The sequence below is a fragment of the Zea mays genome, chromosome 5, assembly GCF_902167145.1.
Source record: "Zea mays cultivar B73 chromosome 5, Zm-B73-REFERENCE-NAM-5.0, whole genome shotgun sequence".
In the NCBI taxonomy this organism is placed as follows: Eukaryota; Viridiplantae; Streptophyta; class Magnoliopsida; order Poales; family Poaceae; genus Zea; species Zea mays.
In genome coordinates, this window is record NC_050100.1 from 178,031,452 (window position 1) to 178,053,026 (window position 21,575).

Sequence of the window (21,575 nt, forward strand, 5' to 3'; positions counted from 1 at the left end):
CACCCCGATCCAAAACTTTGGATATAAATAACGAATGCAAATTCATCTAATTCCGAAGTATTCACTAAATAAAATCATGTCCCATTTATTTCTATCGATCTCATTTGATTCAACTCATTTATATCACTAAAATTCTAGGTTCCAAAAATATCTGCGAATTTCAAAAAAAAAATTTGCCAGCCCATTCCTATCCTCACGCCGCTCTCTCTGTGTCTGATTTTTTTCTCGCCGCTCTCTGGCCGCGCTTACCCCAGCCGCCGTTCAGTTCGTGGGACAGGAAAATCCCGCCGCTCGCGCCGTGATTTTTTCCCTGCGCACGCTTATCTTCTCATTCGACCGCGTCTTCCTCCCCTTCGCTATCTCTCCTCCCCTGCAGACCGTCTCCATCTGCCTCTCGCGCTAGCTGCCATGGATGCTGGCCGCCGTGTGGCACTGCGCTCGGCCTCCTGCCCATCTCCTCCTCTTCCCATGGCGGTTCTTTCGTGGATCCCTCCCTGCCCGGTTTCCTCCTCCTCTGCCGCGCCCCTCTGGCTCGGATTCCAGTCCCAGCTGCGAGCTCCCCTGCCGCTCATCCGTATCCTCCATGGCCGACGATTCCCCAGCTCCCTTGCTCCTCCAGCTCGGCCGACTGTTCCTGCTCGCCCCTGTGCCGCGCGCAGCTTTCCCTGCTCGGTTATGGCGCCTAGCCGTCGCCTTGTAGCTCGTCCGTGACCTCGCCGTGGAGTCCCTGCTCAGTGCATCCTCCCGAGCCCTAGCCCCAGCGTCGTGGTTTCCCCTGCACAGCTTGGAGCTCCCATGCGCCACGTGCCCTGGTTCTTTCCCCTGCGCGCAGCCCGCCTAGCTCCCTCCATTCCTCCCTGCGTCTTCCGCCGAGCGGCTCCCCTACTTTTTTTTTCACGCGCGCGACTTCTTCTTTCTCTCTGCGCGCTGTTTCTTCTCCGCTCTCTCTCTCTCGGACCTCTCCTTGCTTCTCCCTGTTCGCCGGCCGAAGCTCCCTCTGCTCGGACTGCGCTCTGGCCGAGTCCCTCCATTGCACGTCTGGCAAACCACATCTTCAAACTTAGAGCTCGCCCTGCGCGCGCTCTAATTCTCCTTCTCCAATCGTCGCGCGCCAGAATCCTGGCCGCGCGCCCTTCCTGCCGCCGCGCCCCTGCTCCAGCCGCGGCATCGCCTGCTCCAGTCGCGCTCATCTGCTCGGTCCTCTGGTGCCCAGCCACTTTTCCCTCTGCTCTGTCCAAACCACGACTCCCGTCGTGGAGTTTCCTCGCCGTCCCAGCTCGGAGCTCCCTTGCCGTGGTCGTCGCGTGCCTGCGCGCAGCTCGCGCCCTGCTTGGTTTTTCTGGTGCACGCGCGGTTCGTCGGTTGCCTCCGCGTTCGTCCTCGACCTCGTCGCACGCCTATCTTTGGTCTAGGACTAGTTGTTGTGCGTATGCTACTGGGATGGGCGACAGTTGTTGCCATCATGGTGTCGATTTTCCCTGTTGACCTTGCCATCATCCATGGTCGCGACCTCGCCAAATCTGTTCGTCGCTCGGCTCTGTGTCGTTAGGCTCGTCGACCGTGTTCGCTACCGCGTGCGCTTGTTCCTAATGCGCATCGCGCCGTAGTTGGATCTCGTCGATTGACTTCCGCTATCCGTCGTGCTGTGTGCCGGCATTCTCTTATGGCACAGACCACGCCGTAGTTTAACCTTATTTGCTTCACGACACCATCATCATCTGCCAGCTCCATCACCCGTCATTTCTGGTATTTTTCCCCAACACCGAGCCTTTCTGATCTCGCCGTTCGTCAATGCAATTTATGTGTGCGGATGAAAAAAGCGAAGCCAGTGTACATAGCTCGTGGGTGTTCAGCTGAAGGCCGTCGTCGTTCAGGCAACTACCAAATCGAATTGTGATGTGGTGAGCCGATTTACTATTTTTGCTATTGATTTTATGATCGTGAAATAAGATGCTTAGTTTGCATATGAAGCTTAAGTTAGAAATACCAGTGTTGCGAGGTGTGCTTCGAGGAGTTTAGTTGTCGAATATATTCGAACTAGTTCTATTTTACAAAGTGTGGTATTTCGGTGACGCGTAGGTTAAATTTAGTATTTTATACAATTATCGATAAAACTTTCGATGCTAGTTGTGTTCAGTGCGCATAAGATAAAGTCGATGTCCTGTGCTAGTAGTTAGTATCATCTATGTTTGTGATCGATAATGTTGGAGTATGATATGATCGACGATTTTCTTATCTAGTGATTGGTGTGATGTGGTTTAATTTATAAAGCGAGGGATAAGTTTAGAATTTAATTAATTAGCTGATAAGTTGTGTTTAGGCTAAGTGTATGTTTGCGTTAGGTTCGTTTAATCTAGAGAAGCTTAATTATTGCGTTTAGTCATACCTTGGTAACTGGTGTTTCCGTATAAAATTGTACAACGCCTCGCCGCTAGGTGTTTAATTCGCTATCGCGAGCACTATTTAGGTTTGCGATATTCCTATCTATATGCATTCATGTGCATAATGCATTTCATTCAGGTACGTGAATTAACCACGTGATGCGGAGAACCAGAACTGAGTCGACCACAAGATGGTGCTGATGGACGAACCTGAAGTTGGATAAGCTGAACGAGTGCCAAGACAAAGGATGGTCGCCAAGAGAACGTCGTCTAACAAACACTAACGTAGTGTTTATTACAGGCAAGCCCCGGTGCATGCAACCCCTTCCTTGTGTTTTTAAATAATTTTTACACACTTTAAGTCTAGCGAAATGTGCATTAGGTTTATAGGAGTTGCTTGGAAACCCTTTGATGCATTGCCTACCTTGATATCCATACCTTTATAGATACTTCTGATGAAGTATCAAAATATGATTTACAAAAATGCTTATCCCTGCTTAGATCTTGTGGATAGAGGCTGTCCTTTGCGTTAATGCCTATCTCAGGGGTTATCCTGAGGAAGGATGGCTTCTGCCTGCAAGAATATTTTTATTGGGAGCAATGGTGAGATCTTACTGCAAAGTTCCCTATAATGCTCTTTTCATCCTAAGGAACACAAACAATCCTAAGGATGGAAGTACTTAAATTGAGACTTGGGCTAGGAACAGGTGATGTTCTACCCAGGTTGATTAAGGATTATACTGAATGTAGGCTTGATGATCGAGGACCTTTTAACTGGTCACATGTCTCATCATGGGTAAGCTTTGCCTTGGGCAGACTAATACCAGAATAAGACAACACGCAATGGGAGTGGAGAGATGGCGAGAGTAGCGTGTACCCTCCGTGGCAAGAGGCTGGATGGTGGTGTATCTGTGCTCTCGGTTGGCATGAACCTGATCTAGTCTTAAGAACCCCGATGGCGAGTTGACATATGCAAGGGTTAAGTGCTACATATGTTGTGTGATTGGAGATCCCCAGCTGGGTATTAATCGATTCGGATCGCCGTTACTTCTCGGACATGAAGACTTGGTCACTGCCCTGCAATCTAAAGTCATGGATGAAATCATAATGAACAAAAATCATGATGTATTGATTAATGTGATGATGAAATTAGACTAGATGCAAACAAGGTCTATTAATACTTAATCTAGCATTAAAATGTTGAAAGTAAGGACTCACTTTAGTAAGCTATCTCTGCAAAAGTATCTAAGTTGATTCTTGCTAAAGCCTTTTCCTTGATCCCTATTTAACCAGCATATCCTTGAGAGTCTTTTCTTTAGTCGGGTAAGTCTTGCTGAGTACTTGCATACTTAGGGTTTCCCATTGTTGCTGCAGGTCACGAGTTATCTTGATTGTGATTGGTGTTAAGCGCCGGTGGGCACGACCTTCTTATAAGTCTAAGTACTTCTTCTATACTTCTTATTGAGGATGGTCACTTAAGCTAGCATATATTTCAAACTTAGAAATAATTTTATAACATTTCAAAGTTTATTGCTTTGAATCACTTTGTAACCACTCCGATAAATATAATGTAAATTTGTTGAAACTTGTGACTTTTTGTAATAAAGAAATTCCGCTGCAAAATGTTGGTGTGTGATTTGTGTTCACTTAATCTTGCGATCTTGGTTGTAAGTGGTTTATCCGGGGTCCTTGGGACACTCGGACAGATCCTGTTAAGTTATTTGGTGCACATGCATAACCGTCTAAGGTCTTTGAGACAAGGACAGGTGCATGTGGGCCCAATAACTTGGGAGGTTCTGCCATAGCTAGTATCGGAGCAGGATCAAGTATATACTGTCACATACGTATTTTCAAAACAAAAGTTTTGGTTTTGAAAAACCTAGTTTCAACTAAACACATTGTTTGGCTTTGAAAACAATTTTGAAAAACTATAATGCTAGTGACATCCTCTATTAAGCCCTAAGTTAAGGACTATCAGGTGGCTTATTTAAAAACCACTAACCCACAACCGGGGGTATTGCATACATGTGTATTGTTATTTTTGAGGCCATTCAGTTTTGAATGGATCGATGCTCAAGGTAAGGTGAGATGTGAGAGCATGACCGAACAAACGTCGGTCTAGGGAAGTGCTTAATTGTGGCGCTTGATTATATACATGTTACACATATGTATATATGAAGGCTGCGATGTGGAGTAATTAATTTTCTAGAATTCAGTACCCCATGGATGTGTATGGGTATACAAACATGGGAATACTGAGAAGTGTATTGTACTTGTAACGACACACCTACGCTCAGGTAAGAAGGTGAGTTACCATAATGAGTTGCCCTATGGTTAAAGTGTGGCAACGGCGCCTATGCGTGGCTCGGCGCTTAATGATGAGCTGGCTTCCATATAGCAATATATGGAGTATAAACTGTGATAAACTGTCATGTGTGAATTGCATCATTATGAATTGGGCTGTGATGAAAATTTTCTGCAGGTACACTAACCTCTAAAACATATGTGTAGTTGACAACTAGCAAAATACCGAGAGAGAACGTATGCCACTGATATCGAACGTTATTGCCACATTATGTTGGCAAAATCAGTGAGGACGAATAAGATGAGTATGCATCCTGATTGTTGCATCATGTTTGTCGCCTATACACCCAAGATGCTTTTCTCATCCTTATTCCAGTAACCAGTGATTGTAGATAATGTGTTGCAATATTGTATTATGAACTTCGATGAAATAGTTGTCCTCCATTCTTAGGTAAAAGGGTTTAGGTGTTATATGTGTTAACTCTTGTGCTTGATGTGTCGATAGAAGGTTAGTAGTTTGTTTGCCTAAACCAAAACTAGGCCATGTTCTTATTTAGTGAACCATGACCCAAAAATTTGAATTTTCCATTGTCACTCCATGACCAAGCCCATGCAAATGAATGCTTAAATAATCTCTTTATTAGACCTAAGATATACTCAGACTTCAAATAAGGATCTTGAGTCCGTGTTCTTGGCAATTAGCTTGTAACTTCCTTAGTGGTCGTGTTTCCATCCTAGATCCTGCCCTTGCTCAGTTTATGCTGGTTGAGGTCTCTATTGTGTTTGGTCTCTCCTTGCGGATTATATTATCACTTTGTCAACCTAACCCAGGAAAGACATGTCCGATCATTTTCTTAAGTTTGATGCCTTTGGTTTCCCCATATCTATCGAAGGCATACCAACTTAATCTTATGATTGTTTTCCCTTCGTATCTAATCAGATGCTAATCCTTGACCTTATAATCTCTGCGATGGGCATAGAAATATGCTTGGGACTGAATTAACAGTCTCTCATCGTACTCCCTTCATCATCCAATTTAGGTTATGGCCATGCCTTGTTCATTTCATCGGGTCATGACCTATTTGGTCTCTACTTGTAACCGTTTTGACAGGTAGAGTCTCTTTGTATATTGTCACCCTTGCTCAATCTATTGGTCTGGCGCGAGATTTCTTATTGGTTACGTCTGGTAATGGTGTTATGACTAAAACTAATGGTGCCGCGACGAGACCGAGGGCCTCCTATGAATGTACACACATGGTTGTGCTGCTCGGCACGCGCTGGTATCACAGTTAGTAGTCATAATCCATTATGAGATTATATCAATATGTTATCTCTGCACAAATTGTTCTTACCACGTGTGATTCATTATTGGTGCCAGTTTTGTAATGGTGTCATGGTTAAGGACTTATGGTGCCGCTGCGAAACTGAGAGCCTCCTGTGAATGCGCACACTGGATTCTACTGCTTGGCGCATGTGGGTATCGAGGTCTCTGGTCATGATCCATTATGGAACTACACTGATGTGTGATCCTCCGTAAACATTTCCCTTCAAACAATTTCTATGTTGTTTGTCAAGTGATCAAGCAACATCCATCATCTCTATAGGATCAAAAGGGCATACCACTTTCATGTATGGTCTCTTTTCTTTTTGATCTTAGTAGTGACTACTTATACAAGTTCCCTTTACGTCCTTTGTGTAAAGGTGAAGCCTTGGAGCTTTTTAGTGTTGGAAAACAACTGATTAGCTCTCAAATGGAGATTTGTTTTCCCTGCTGCTGAGATGTAGGAGTTTGTTCATTCGCTCTCTTATTCAATCCATGTATTCCCGAACCAAGTCAGTTCATCTCGCGTAAGGAAATGGATGAACAACCTGAGCCAATGGATTTTTACCCAAATGTGTGACCTTTTGCTAGCAAATGTGAACTCTCAACCCTTGGCTTACCGATTGTATTGAGAGGACCTGCTCAATGTCAAAAGTAGTTCAACAAGTTGGTTTTACCGACTTGTAACTGCCCAATGAACAAGAGTTTAGTTTAGAGATCGTTTTGTCGAGTTGTCTAAACTCACTTTGGTTTAACCCACCCTAAAGAAAGTACTTATAAGAATCGATATTAAGTCGGCCAGTAACCACCTAGTCATCACTCTAGTCGTGTCTCGATCGCCTCACGTGTGTTTTTCTAGCATGTGTGATTAAGTCGATCCATGATTAGTGCTCGATAAAATGGATTGGTTGCAAAGGCAGCATCTACAGATCCCTCCGCTGGTTATTTTCTCAAATCTATATAACCTTTCGTGGACTTGGATTCTTTGGCCTAACCACAAGTTCACCGTGATGTTGTTCGACATCCACACCCATCTCGTGTGCTATGAACTTACCGTAACCACTTGTTGGTAAACCTCTTTCTATGTGTTTTACCCAAGAGGTTGCATCTGGTTCTGTTTGGGTAAAATCGCGTATTTGCCGCTCGCTCAACAGACTCAGATAGTATAGGGTCATCAGAAAAAGCAAACTGCACACATGGAACCTTATGTGTTCCCATGGCAGACATCATCTCTACTAATGGACATCTCTAATTTAGCTTGTGGCAATACATGTTATATCCACTAGAGAAACCCTATGCTGAGGCACTCGCCTTTGCTTGGAACTGCTTTTGTTACCGCTGATATGGACATGGGTTACATGCTTCTCTAATCTTAAAAGTCTTTCGCTCCGAATCTCAGGACGAGATTCTTTTAAGGGGGAGGGCTGTAACACCCATGGTGTTTATATTCCACTCGACAACGATTATGGATTTAAGCACGTAATATTAGTGGATAAGACGAATGCTAAATTTTAATCATCTTCGCCTATCGCGATTTAATATCGCATCTGTTTTGTCTATCGCGAGTGCGACGTTGTTTTTATTTTTATCTGTCCGGGCTCTTCCTAAAGTTTTTGTAATGTTTGGAACGTCGTGTTCCGAAAATCGGTGCATCCAGTGAGTATTTAAAATTCATCGCTCGCACGAACACGAATTCGGAAGCCCGACCCACTGAGATGATTTTATCCTGGACAAATTAATCAGAACTCGTTGACTAAAGTTTTCGGCGCAAATAATTCTATCCCCACTCGTCAACCGAGAAAATCACGTCCGAGAATTTATAATTGAGATTCGATTCTCCACGTAAATTATCTGTTGTCGTGGAATTGGGTGTCGACTGCGGATGAAATTATTTGATTTCAAATCAAATAGAACACAGTCTGAAATACTGTTGTTAACACCGTTCTGATTTGTTCCGACTATGTCTTGCCCCCATCCAAAACTTTGGATATAAATAACGGATGCAAATTCATCTAATTCCGAAGTATTCACTAAACAAAATTATGTCCCATTTATTTCTATCGATCTCATTTGTATCACTAAAATTCTGGGTTCCAAAAATATCTGCCTATTTCAAAAAAAATCTCCCAGCCCATTTCTATCCTCACGCCGCTCCCTCTCTGTGTCTGATTTTTTTCTCGCCGCTCTCTGGCCGCGCTTATCCCCAGCCGCCGTTCAGTTCGTGGGACAGGAAAATCCCGCCGCTCGCGTCGTGATTTTTTCCCTGTGCGCGCTTATCTTCTCATTCGGCCGCGTCTTCCTCCCCTTCGCTATCTCTCCTCCCCTGCAGACCGTCTCCATCTACCTCTCGCGCTAGCTGCCATGGATGCTGGCCGCCGTGTGCCACTGCGCTCGGCCTCCTGCCTATCTCCTCCTCTTCCCATGGCGGTTCTTTCCTGGATCCCTCCCTGCGCTGTTTCCTCCTCTGCCACGCCCCTCGAGCTCGGATTCCAGTCCTAGCTGCGAGCTCCCCTGCCACTCGTCCCTATCCTCCATGGCCGACGATTCCCCAGCTCCCTTGCTCCTCTAGCTCGGCCGACTGTTCCTGCTCACCCCTGTGCCGCGCGCAGCTTTCCTGCTCGGTTATGGCGCCTAGCCACTGCCTTGTAGCTCGTCTGTGACCTCACCGTGGAGTCCCTGCTCAGCGCATCTTCCTGAGCCCTAGCCCTAGCGCTGTGGTTTCTAAGAGAACCTAGAGGGGGGTGAATAGGTGATCCTGTAAAATTCAACAACTAATAGCCACAAAACTTGGTTAAGTGTTAGTATGGCTAAGTAGCGAGCTCTTGTGAACACAAGTATCACAGAAAAACAATCACAAAAGACACGCGAGTTTATCCCGTGGTTCGGCAAGTATAACACTTGCCTACCTCCACGTTGTGGCGTCCCAATGGACAAGGGTTGAACTCAACCCCTTTCAAGTGATCCAATGATCAACTTGAATACCACAACTTTTCTTTGCTTATCACTTTTCCCGTTTGCGAGGAATCTCCACAAGTTGGAGTCTCTCGCCCTTACAATAAAGATCACAGCGAAAGCACAAGAGTAAGGATAGGAAACAACACACACAAATCCGCAGCAATACACACGCACACAAGCCAAGACTTGAGCTCAAAATGAAGCACAACTAGTTCACTACAAGAACGGAGCTCAAATTACTAACACGGTCGATCAAGTGTGCGGAGACGGAGTGTGGAAGACTTAGATTGCTCAAAGTATGCTTGGGTAACTCCTCCATACGCCTAGGGGTCCCTTTTATAGCCCCAAGGCAGCTAGGAGCCATTGGAGGCATTCTTGGAAGGCAAATCTTGCCTTCTGTCGGGTGGCGCACCGGACAGTCCAGTGCACCACCGGACAACCACTGTTCATGTCCGGTGCGCGATTTCCTTCCATTCCTGGCGCAGCCGACCGTTGCAACTTCGGGCCCGTTGGCGCACCGGACACTGTCCGGTGCACACCGGATAGTCCGGTGCCCCCTGCCGACCGTTGGAGCGGGCCACGCGTCGCCCGTGGATTTGGCGGCCGACCTTTGCGCTGGCGGCCGTTGGCTCACCGGACAGTCCGGTGCACCACCGGACAGTCCGGTGAATTATAGCCATACACCGTCGAAGTTTTCCCGAGAGCGGCTAGTTCGCTGGAGACCAGCCTGGCGCACCGGACACTGTCCGGTGCACCACCGGACAGTCCGGTGTGCGAGACTGTGCTGAGTCTTGGCTGCATACAGGCACTCTCTTCCAATTTTTTTCTTTTCCTGTTTCTAGCACTTAGGTAACTTCATTAGTACCCAAAACAAATGTACTAAGTCTAGAAACATACCTTCTTGTTGATTTGCACTTCATTCATCATTTGGCATATAATAATCCACTTAATATGTGTTGGACACTTAATCACCAAAATATACTAGAAATGGCCCAAGGGCACATTTCCCTTTCAATCTCCCCCTTTTTGGTGATTTATGCCAACACATCAAAAAGCAATAAATAGAAGTGCAACATCAATGCAATTGAGAACAAAAATAGTCTTTGACAAGATTTGACATATTTGGATCGTTCTTTGCCACCACTTGGTTTGTTTTTGCAAATCAAATTAATTTTCCTATCTCTAAGTCTAACACACTTGTTTGGGCACAAAGAGAGATAATCCAAGAGTAAAAATGATTAAGAGCCAAAAACTCCCCCTTTTCCCCATAATCAAACATTCTCCCCACAAGAGACCAAATTTTGATAGTAAGAGTTCTACTCTACTCTTTTTAAACTTTCACAAGTGGTAGCTGATCCATTTGCTTTGGCCTTATTTTCTCCCCCTTTGGCATTAAGCACCAAAACAGGATCATTCTTGGCCCTTTAACCTCATTGCCTCACCAAAAATGTCAATTAAGAGCAAAAAGGCAATAGGAGCTTAAGAATGAACTTGGAGGTTAGTACACTAATACCGGAGTGCAGTGGAAGCCTTTGCATGGTCCAAGTTCACCTTTCCCTTTCAATTCACCTTTGAGACTACATCAAGTAAACTCAAGAACAAATGTTAGTCTCAAAGGGTCAAGTTGTAGCACTTCTCCCCCTAAATGTGTGCATCATTCACACATGGACTTGTGAGGTCTGGGGATTCCTTGCACAACCTGAGCACCATACATAAACAACAAATCTCATAAATGTATAACGTAACTTGATCAAAGGCATAAAACACATGTATGCTATAAATCAATCCAAGTTACGCGAATCTAAGACATTTAGCTCACTACGCAGCCTGCAAAAGGTTTTCTCATCTAAAGGCTTGGTAAAGATATCGGCTAGCTGGTTCTCGGTGCTAATATAGAACACTTCGATATCTCCCTTTTGCTGGTGGTCTCTCAAAAAGTGATGCCGGATGTCAATGTGCTTAGTGCGGCTGTGTTCAACAGGATTATCCGCCATGTAGATTGCACTCTCATTGTCACATAGGAGTGGGACTTTGCTCAGATTGTAGCCAAAGTCCCGGAGGGTTTGCCTCATCCAAAGTAGTTGCGCGCAATATTGTCCTACGGCAACATACTCGGCCTCAGCGGTGGATAGGGCAACGGAGATTCGTTTCTTAGAACTCCAAGACACCAGGGACCTTCCTAGGAATTGGCATGTCCCTGATGTACTCTTCCTATCAACCTTGCACCCGACATAATCGGAGTCTGAATATCAAATCAAGTCAAAGGTAGACCCCTTTGGATACCAGATCCTGAAGCAAGGCATAGCAACTAAATATCTAAGAATTCGCTCAACGGCCACAAGGTGACACTCCCTTGGATCGGATTGAAATCTAGCACACATGCATACGCTTAGCATAATATCCGGTCTACTAGCACATAAATAAAGCAGGGAACCTATCATAGACCTGTATGCCTTTTGATCAACGGACTGACCTCCTTTGTTGAGGTCGACATGTCCATCGGTTCCCATCGGCGTCTTCGCGGGCTTGGCGTCCTTCATCCCAAACCGCTTGAGAAGATCTTGAGTGTACTTTGTTTGGGAGATGAAGGTGCCGTCCTTGAGTTGCTTCACTTGGAACCCAAGGAAGTAGTTCAACTCGCCCATTATCGACATCTCAAATTTCTATGTCATCACCCTGCTAAACTCCTCACAAGACTTTTGGTTAGTAGAACCAAATATTATGTCATCGACATAAATTTGGCACACAAATAGGTCACCATCACAAGTCTTAGTGAAAAGAGTTGGATCGGCTTTCCCAACCTTGAAAGCATTAGCAATTAGGAAATCTCTAAGGCATTCATACCATGCTCTTGGGGCTTGCTTAAGTCCATAGAGCGCCTTAGAGAGCTTACACACATGGTCGGGGTACCGTTCATCCTCAAATCCAAGGGGTTGCTCCACGTACACCTCCTTGATTGGCCCGTTGAGGAAAGCGCTCTTCACATCCATTTGGAACAACCTGAAAGAGTGGTGAGCAGCATAGGCTAATAGAATGCGAATAGACTCTAGCCTAGCCACATGGGCAAAAGTCTCCTTGAAATCCAAACCTGCGACTTGGGCATAACCTTTTGCCACAAGTCGAGCCTTGTTCCTTGTCACCACCCCGTGCTCGTCTTGCTTGTTGCGGAACACCCACTTGGTTCCCACAACATTTTGCTTGGGACGTGGCACCAGGCTCCAAACTTCATTCCTCTTGAAGTTGTTGAGCTCTTCTTGCATGGCCAACACCCAGTCCGGATCTTGCAAGGCCTCTTCTACCCTGAAAGGCTCAATAGAAGAGACAAACGAGTAATGCTCACAGAAGTTAGCTAGTCTTGAGCGAGTAGTTACTCCCTTGCTTATATCACACAGAATCTGATCGACGGGATGATTCCTTTGAATCGTCGCTTGGATTTGAGTTGGAGGGACTCGTGGTGCCTCTTCCTCCATAACTTGATCATCTTGTGCTCCCCCTTGATCACACGCCTCTTCTTGATGAACTTGTTCATCTTCTTGAGTTGGGGGGTGCACCATCGTTGAGGAAGAAGGTTGATCTCGCTCTTGTTGTTCCTGTGGTCGCACATCTCCAATCGCCATGGTGCGAATTGCGTCCGTTGGAACATCATCTTCATCTACATCATCAAGATCAACTTGCTCTCTTGGAGAGCCATTAGTTTCATCAAATACAACGTCGCTAGAGACTTCAACCAAACCCGATGATTTGTTGAAGACTCTATACGCCTTTGTATTTGAGTCATGACCTAGCAAAAACCCTTCTACAACTTTGGGAGCAAATTTAGAATTTCTACCTTTCTTCACTAGAATATAACATTTACTCCCTGTTGGGGACTTGCTCTAAGATGCTATAAGTTGAGAACAAGGCAACATAAAAATATTAAATGTTAATACCCTTTGTCCTTTGAAACATTATTCCCCTTAGGATATAATGATCTTCAGACGAAGGTCATGAAGGACATACCTTCATCATCATGGCATACGATAAATAAAAGAAGAAGCATATGACATATGAGAAACAGCATAAACAGTCATATGACATTATCAACATATTTATCATTATTTACTCATGTAAAAACAGGTAAAGTATCAAATTACAAAAGTACCTTCGGCTTTGACAGAAGGTAAAAGTACAAGCGTGACGCACAGGCGAGTACAAGTCAGCGTGAACAGTACGGGGGTACTGTTCACCTATTTATAGGCACATGACACAACCTATGAGAAATTACAATCATGCCCTTTACATTTACTATTGGCCTATAGAAAAATCTGAGAGGAGTGAATAGCCTTTTCCCTTCTAAGTCGGTTCCCCTTTTCTGCGATTTAGCCGAAGCTTCCTTGCGCATAGCTTCGGAGCGATGACAACCTTCGTCACAATCAAGCTCCTCATCGTGTCTGCTTTTATCATGAATCCGAAGATACCTGTCCATAAACCATACTTGGAAGACATTGTTAAATTATGTTTTTGAGGACCTTCGAAGGACGAAGGCCCCCAACAGTAGCCCCTCACAGTATTAATTTGTTTAAGATAACGAATTCAAACTGCGACATGGACGAAGGCCTTAAGCCGAAGGTCTGAAAAAACACCTTCCCTTTGCTAGAATAGCAACAGTCAATGACAAACGGGACCCTCCAACTTGGAGCGCGTCGATCGTATAAATAAGAAGTCACCCCGAGCACATTTGATACGCTACTTGCCGCTTGCTTTGTTTGCTCAATCTTTTAGATCTTGCTTACCAACTTGCTACTTGTCGGTTTAAGGACACATTTTCGCCATTTTCGAAGAAAAAATGTCTCAAGACAAAAAAGTTGCTGCTGAGGCGAAGCTGAGCGAAGAGGACAAGCTCCTTGAGGAGAAGACTGCTGGATTTGTTGAGTCGATAGCAAAGACAAATACGAAGAAGATTACTGAAGAGATACTAGAAGGCTTGTCTGAAGATACTGATGATAGCGACAGCTATGATGTGGAAAGTGGAGGCGAAGACTCTGAAGATCGGCCCTGGCGACCAAGTCACGCAGTCTTCGGGAAATCAACTATCAAACAGAGTCATCTTAACTATATGAGAGGAAGGTATTTTCGAGATATGTCTATTGTGAGGGCTGGCGTAGACAGGGCTGTTCCTGCTCCCGAAGAAAACAAAGTTGTGATCTTCCGAAGCTTCTTCAAAGCTGGACTTCGGTTTCCGTTGAGCAGATTTGTTGTTGAGGTTTTAAAGACATACCAGATTTTCCTTCACCAGATCACTCCTGAAGCAATTATTAGAATGGGGATCTTCGTCTAGGCTGTGAGAAGTTAAGGTCTAGAGCCAAGTGCAAGATGTTTTTGCAGTATGCATGAACTTTCGTATGAGACGAAGCCCTGGGGTAAAGAACAGTATCATAACAATTTTGGTTGCTATAGCTTCGTTGCTCGCTCTGGCTCAAGCTACCCAGTGCCAACGTTTCGGAAGAGGTGGCCCGGGGCCTAGATGGAAGAGTGGTTTTATGTGAAAAATGATTTGAAGGCGAGAGAAGACATTAAAGAGATCATCATGCGCCCCATCTGGTCCCGCTTCGGCCTCCGAAAGCCAAAAGTAGAAATTGATGAGGCAGCCGAAGCATGCCGAAGGGCCTTCAGTACAGTTTGCTCTTTTATTGGGACAAGAGACTTAGTTCAAGAACATGTAGCCTACAGGATATGGCCACTAATAGACAGTTGGGAAATGCCAAAAGAAACCATCACTAACCCTAGCGAAGGTGGTCTAGTTCGATTAAAATACACCTTCAGGTTTGGAGACCAGTTTGTTGAACCAGATGATGACTGACTGAAGTGTGTTGAAAATACTAGTGATGAGTTACTTGGAGCATATTCCAAGTCCGAAGATAATGCACTATCTGCAGCCTTCGGGAGCTGAAAAAAGAAAAGATTAAATAGGGTTTTTGATGCTATTGGATTTGTGTACCCTGACCATCGCTACTCGCCATGGGGGCATAAAAGAAAGGGTGCAACTTCTGGAAAGGTTGCTGCTTCGGCTACTCCAAGCGAGCCTGCGCCGAAGAGGAAAAAGTTGAAGGTCCTTACCCACCGACCGCGCTACATTGAACCGGCCATAGTGCCTGAGTTTGGCGGGGAAACTTCTTCAGTTACTGAAGCGAGAGAACCTGCTCCTCCCACGCAGAAGATTGAAGAGCCGGCTACCATGCCGAAGGCGCCCTCAGCGGAGCTAGTTGAGTCGCAGGCTAATAAAGGTAAAACTGAAGAGCCAAAAATCGAAGAAACAAAAAAACTAGAAATTTTAAGCCCTTCGGCGAAAGCAACAGTGCCAAAGGCACAAGAAAGTCTTGCGGTAACCCCGAAAAGGAAAAGGATGGTAAATGTACTAGATGTGTTAGAAACAGTAACGGCTTTAAGGTCTACTCCTTCAGGGAAAATCGCCGAGGCTTCAAAATTGCAAAGTGAAGCTGAAACAAAATCGGCCGAAGCTGAAGCTGTAGCGAGCCAGGCTAGTGCCAAAGCTAGGCCTTCAGAGCCTATTGAGGAAAAACCCTCGGAAATCGAAGAGAAGACAGCGGAGGAAGAGGCTGTAGAACAAACTTTGCCTAAAAAAGTTGCCGCTCCTACTCCCGAAGCTTTAAAATAAAGTACTGAATATATCATCCATCATGCTTCGGGAAAAAGACTCTCTAAAGAAGAAAAACGAGAAGCTCAACACTATGCGCAGAAGCTGAAATATCCAAAGGGGACACTAGTGTTTAACGGTAGTGGAGAAGAAGATTTTTTGTACTGTCTCCCGGATAGCAAAGAGATATCTGTTTGCTGGGAGATGGGTAGAAGCTTCGGGTTCCCAACGTTAGAAGATGGCCTCTCAGTACTGTCGAAGGATGAATTGGCCGACAGTTTGGCATATAATAGTGTAAAGGTGCAAAAAATCAATTTTTGTATACTAAAAACGAATTATTTCACTTGTTTATACTTAATATTATACTCCTTTTGCAGGGCTTGATCCTTAGCAATGCCCTCAGAGCACAGAAAAATATCGAAGATGAAGGGTGCGCAATGGCTCTGAACAACCTTCGTTCAGAGGTGATTGAACTAAGGAACGAAGGCCTTGAAAAGGATAAAATATTAATGTTGGGGGTATGCTTCGTAGCCGAAGATCCTGAAGAAAGAAACACCTTCAGTGGATCCTCTCAAAAGCAAGGCCAAAGCTATCACCTATAAAGCTTCAACACAGTGACTTGTCTCAAGACGAAGGAGTGAACCGACTTAAAGATGAAATGACCAATAAACCCATGATAGTTTGTGTCATGATTGTAATCAATTGTAAAGGGCATAAATATAATTTCACACAGGCTGCGCCTTGTGCCTATAAATAGATGAACAGCACCCCTGTACTGTTCACGCTATCTTGTAATCACCCACGCACAACACTTGGATTTTTGCCTTCTATCAAGCCGAAGGTATAAATGTAATTAAATATCGTATTTAAATATTCAAGTTTGTATAATGAAAATATATGAATGATATTATGATATGCTTATTTGTGTTTTATCTTTCATGTTTTATATATGTTTCATCTTTCATTTTCCTATAACCGTGATGATGAAGGTACGTCCTTCATGACCTTTGTCCGAAGATCGTTATATCCTAAGAGAAATAATGCTTCGAAGGACGAAGGACATTAACATTTAATATTTCGTGTTGCCTTGTTCTTGACTCTTAGCATTTGAGAACAAGTCCCCAACATTGGCGCCCACCTCCGGTGAACTCACTTCCACTTTCTGAGCTGATGGCTTCATTCAACAACCAAGCTGAAGCTGCTTCAGCTACGAAGCTAGTGCTCCCAATAACAGGTGGTTCGTGCTCAGAGCCAGCCAACAAGAAGCAGAAGAAGGAGGCTCAAAGAAGGGTACAACATGTTGGGGTGCAGGGACCCTTCATCAAGTCAAAATGGTCCCACATCCCAATCACCTTCTCCCAGGAGGACCTTCAGCTCAAGGATTACCCTCACAATGATGCTATGGTCATTTCTTGTGTCATCAAGGGATTTCTGGTTCACAATGTTCTGGTTGATACAGGCAGTGCAACGGATATTATATTTGCCAAGGCCTTCAGACAGATGCAAGAGCCAGAGGATACGATTCATGATGCTACACACCCTCTTTGTGGCTTCGAAGGAAGGCAAATCATAGCATTTGGCAAGATCACGATGCCAGTGACCTTCGAATTTGTCAATAATACAAGGACTGAGCAAGTTGTGTTTGATATTGTCGACATGGAGTATCCTTACAATGCAATCATTGGTCGTGGGACACTCAATGCTTTTGAAGCAATTCTTCATCCAACATATCTATGCATGAAGATACCTTCGGATCAAGGGCCTATTGCTATTCACGGAAGTCAGGAAGCTGCCAGAAAGGCTGAAGGAAACTGGACAGATTCAAAAGCAATCCATAATATAGATGGAGCCGAAGCTTGTGAACAATATAAGTACAGAAGGGAGAAGGCTGCTTCGGCTGATCAGCCGAAGCCCATGCTTCTATGTGAAGACATGGCAGAGCAGAAGGTATTGCTGGGATCTCAACTATCTGAAGAGCAGGAGAAAACCTTGATAAGGTTTTTATTCAACAACAAAGATGTTTTTGCATGGTCAGCCAACAATCTCTGTGGTGTCAATAGGGACGTCATTGAACATTCACTCAATGTCGATCCATCCTTCAGACCTAGAAAGTAGAGGCTTCGGAAAATGTCTGATGACAAGACCGAAGGTGCTCGGAATGAAGTAAAAAGACTTCTTAGTGCTAGAGTCATCAGAGAAGTAAAATACCCGGAATGGCTAGCTAACACTGTTATGGTGAAGAAGGCCAATGGTAAATGGAGAATGTGCATTGATTTTACTGATCTCAATAAGGCTTGTCCAAAGGATGAGTTCCCATTACCAAGAATAGATTCTCTAGTGGATGCAGCAGCTTCGTCAGAGCTCATGAGTTTACTAGATTGTTATTCAGGCTACCATCAAATCTGGATGAAGAAGGAAGATGAGCCAAAAACCAGCTTCATAACCCCAAGTGGTACATATTGTTACCTTTGGATGCCTGAGGGGCTCAAGAATGCTGGAGGAAGCTTCAGTAGAATGACAACCAAAGTCCTTCATTCTCAGATAGGCAGAAATGTACTAACATATGTTGATGATATCATAGTAAAGAGCACGAAGCAGGAAAATCACATTGCTGATCTACAGGAAACATTTGCTAATTTTAGGCAAGCTGGCCTTAAATTAAATCCAGAAAAATGTGTCTTCGGAGTAAAGAAAGGAAAATTCCTTGGTTGTCTAGTTTCAACGAAGGGGATCGAAGCTAATCCGAACAAAACCGAAGCTATTCTTCAGATGGAGCCGCCAAGCACAAAGAAGGGGGCTCAACGGCTGACAGAAAGATTGGCATCTTTGAATCGATTCATATCTAGATCAGCAGAAAAAAATTTACCATTCTTCGAAGTGCTGAAATCAGCCGAAGTCTTTCAATGGGGATCAGCTCAGCAGAAAGCCTTCAAAGAGCTGAAGCAATACCTGATAGATCTAACAACGTTAACTCCACCCACGCCAGGGGCTCCTTTGCTATTGTATGTGGCAGCTTTGCACTCTGCAGTAAGTGCGGTGCTTGTACAGGAGAAGCTTGAAGGACAAACTAAAAAGCAAGTTCTAGTATATTTTGTCTCTGAAGTATTAAGCTTATCAAAGAAAAATTACACAGAATTGGAGAAAGTGTTATACGCTGTATTAATGGCCTCCAGGAAGCTTCGGCATTATTTTCAAGCTTACCATATAATTGTTCCCTCGTCACAGCCTCTAAAGGATATTATGAGGAACAGAGAAGCTACTGGAAGGGTTGGAAAGTGGGCCGCGGAGCTCAATGAATTCACCATTGACTACGTGCACAGATCTTCAATTCAATCCCAGGCGCTAGCAGACTTCATCGTTGATTGGACGCCAGGGGCTCACGAAGAAGGGACAAGCAAGGATACCGAAGCTTGGACGGTGTTCTACGATGGTTCTTAGGGAGCCTTCGGTGCAGGAGCAGCTGCAGTTCTAGTAGCACCTTCAAGAGTCAAAACATGTTTCGCAGTCAAACTGGATTTTAGTTGCACAAATAATATTGCTGAGTACGAAGCACTTATATTGGGGCTTCGAAAACTAAGGGCAATGGGAATAAGAAGGGCTGTCCTAAAAACTGACTCTCAAGTTATTGCTGGCCATGTGGATAAGAGCAGCAAGGCATGAGATCCGAAGCTTGAAAAATATTTGGATGCAGTCCGAAGGTTGGAAGCTTCCTTCGAAGGTTTTTCCATCAAGAGTATTCCAAGAGGTGAAAATGAGCATGCAGATTTGCTAGCCAAATCAGCGGCTCAGGGGCTTCCCCTTCCCTTCGAAGTATTTTTTGAAGCAATAAAAGCACCTTCGGTTGAGCTCATGGAGAGGGTAGTGCTTACTATTTCTCCAGTACACAGTGAAGACTAGAGAACCAAAATAATATCTTTCCTTCAAGGCAATTGTCTTTCAAGTGACAAAGCTTATAACAAAAGAATGGAGGCAAGAACAAGACCATATGTGGTAATAGAAGGGGAATTGTATAAACATGGAGTTTGTTCGCCACTCCTCAAATGTTTATCAAGAATCGAAGGTATGGAATTAATGAAAGAGATACATGCAGGTCTGTGTGGATCTCACATTGGATCTAGGCCCTTATTGGGAAAAGTTTTCCGACAAGGATTCTATTGGCCGAAGGCAGCTTCGAATGCGGCAGAATTAGTCCAAAAGTGCGAAGGCTGTCAAAAATGTGCAAGAGATCAGAAGCAACCTTCATCTCTCACTCAATTAATACAACCCACTTGGCCGTTGCAAAGGTGGGGGCCTCGATTTACTAGGCCCACTTCCACCAGCACAAGGAAATCTAAAATATGTTGTGGTGGTAGAGTATTTTTCCAAGTGGATTGAGGCGAAGCCTTTAGCCACAATAACTTCGGTCACTGTCTAGAAATTTTTCTGGCAAAATATTGTTTGTCGCTTCGGAGTGCCGAAGGCTATTACTGTGGACAGCGGGACACAATTCGATGCTGAAGCTTTCAAAGAATTCTATGAACAAATTGGCACAAAGATTCATTTTGCATCGGTCAGACATCTAGAGTCAAATGGACTTGTTGAAAGAGCTAATGACCTCATAATGACGGGAATAATGAAGTTAATCTTCAATCAGCCTAGAGGAAAGTGGCCAGATGAATTGATCAAAGTGGTGTGGAGCCACAACACAACAATATCAAGGTCAACAGGCTTTACACCATTCAAATTACTGTTTGGTGACGAAGCAATAACCCCAGAAGAAGCTAAAGCAGGATCAATAAGAACAATGGCTTCAGCAGAGGACGAAGCTGATTGTTCTGTGGCAAAAGATGCTATAGAAGGGATCAGACTTCAGGCAGTGGAGAACATCAATAAATATCAAGCCGAAACAATAAAGTGGCGTGACAGAAAAGTTCGGCTAAAGAACATTAAGCCAGGGCACTTGGTACTTCGGAGAGTAGCCAACCCAGATACAGTAGGCAAGCTACAGCTGAAGTGGGAAGGACCTTTCTTGGTAGTATCTTCGTCAAGACCCGGCTCTTACAGATTGAAGGATATGAACGACAACGACATTCCTAGATCTTGGAATGCAGATGAGCTTCGACGATATTATGTTTAGCTGATGTAATCTTTTTATTTTTCCTATGGCACCCTTTTCCTTTCCGAAGGGGGAGAAAGGTTTTTAATGGGGCCATAGCATGTAATTTCCCTTTTTCTTATTCAGCTCTACGAGAGCATAATCCCCCAAAAATGTAAATGTAAAAGCTCAGCATGCACCATCGAGTGCAGGGAAAAAGGAAAAAACAAGGAGAAGCTCGAAAGTCGTCCCTAAGGGGATGCAGAGCATGACGAAGCTACAAAAAAGCTGTTCCTAAGGGAGCGCAGCGTAAGTTTTTTTTGCTCAAAAGTCGTTCCAAAAGTAATGCAGAGCTTACATCAAAAAGTCAACGCTGATTCCGCCGAAATATAAGGCGAAGCGCGAAAAGTCAACGTGATTCTGTCGAAATAGAAGGCGAAGAAGTTCAAAAGACGTTCCTAAGGGGATGCAGAACTTACAACGAAAAGTCAGCGCTGATACACCGAAAAATAAGCGGTGAAGCCGAAAAATAAGCGGCAAAGAGACTTCGGTCATTCCCAAGGGGATGAAGGTTATGGCTGTGGCTTCGTATGTGTGTTTGGACATTCATTTGCATGAGACATTACATCATACATTTGCATTCATAAACATTCATTTAGACATATAGGATCATCATCATCATAACATACAAACACAGACGGATACTTCGGTTCTAAAAATAAGGCTTCGGCAGAAAAAGAAGCAGTTTTATGCTTCGTTGTGTACAAAAAAGAAGGGAAGGTGTTTTTCGCCTTCGGCTCAAAAAATGCTAATTTCGTCCACAGCAAAGCAAATCAATGCAAGTACAAGTGTTGATCACATCGAAGCACTTCATACGTTGATGGAAAGGTAAAAATATATTACAAG